Below are 1224 nucleotides of genomic sequence, written 5' to 3' on the forward strand. Positions count from 1 at the left end.
GTTCTGAAAAAGAATGAAGGCAAGGAGGAGAGAAGTGAGCGGCCAGAAAGCCACAAGTTTCCACCCACAGGCCAGGATGCAGCCTGCACTCCTGGCACCAAGAGCCGCTGTCATGAGGCACCTCCATGTGCATGTAGGTGGAAACCCCTTCCTGTGCTGAGGAGGGAAGAGCAGTTCAGTTGCAGGTCAGCTGAAGAGTGAGAGACACCACGGAGCAACCTGAGGCACAGGGAATGTGAAGCATGCTCCAAGACACCCATTAAAAACGTTACACATGGAATTTAAGACTGATGGGTGGGACGTTATGGAAACACAGAGCACCACTACCACAGAGCAGGTCTTTGGGGACAGAACAACAAGAAAGAGGACCACAAGTCATGCCAGGAACCAGGTGGATATAACATATGAGCACAGAGCACAGTGTGCTACACCCCTAGCGAAAAGGAGCTTTCTGTGTGCTCTGGACACCTCTGACAAACAAGCCAGTGCCTACAGCACCCTGCCAAACTCCACCAAAACTGCTCAAGTCATGCTCCTGATCATCCTGCCCCCTGTGATGACCAGAGCTGAGCTACCATCACCTTTCTGGCATGCAAGCTGCTGTAGTGAAAATGCTTCTCCCTCAGCTTAACCAAGAGCCAGGAACTGCTTAATGATATCTAAGGATGGCAGGCTCCAAAATGATAACAATTCCCTCCTCCCCCATCATGGGGTGGTGCTGAAGAGAAAATAGTGATAAGGAAACTAATGATAATTTGGAACCAGTTTAATTAGGATTTTTGGAAGGGCCATGAAGCTCCAGAGCATCCCATCTTGAGACAAGGAATAAAGCAGTGCTCTTCACTGCATTCACCTTAAGACTTCCTCCAAGGCACACAAACTGGCTGCTCTCAGACACCATACAGGACCGGAGAGACTCACAGTTGCTCCCCTCAAAGCCCCTTGTGATCCCCCTCCCCATGTCCCCTGCCTCTTGACAAGCCCTGCTAAGCTGCATGCTCGCAGTGCCGCAGCAGTTATCAGATCTCTTCTGTCTGGGGAGCTGGTGGAAGAGTCCATCTGCATCACAACTCTGGGCACCCCAGAATTCGTGTTCAGAGGTCACAAACCCCTGAAGACAGGAATTTTCTAATTGCAGACACACTTGTAGGGGGCCGAGCATCATGGGAGCCTGGTGTGTGTTCACAGCAGGAAGGAATGCTATTCCCAGCCACCATGGCTGCT

Source organism: Indicator indicator, chromosome 4, assembly GCF_027791375.1.
Source record: "Indicator indicator isolate 239-I01 chromosome 4, UM_Iind_1.1, whole genome shotgun sequence".
NCBI lineage: Eukaryota > Metazoa > Chordata > Aves > Piciformes > Indicatoridae > Indicator > Indicator indicator.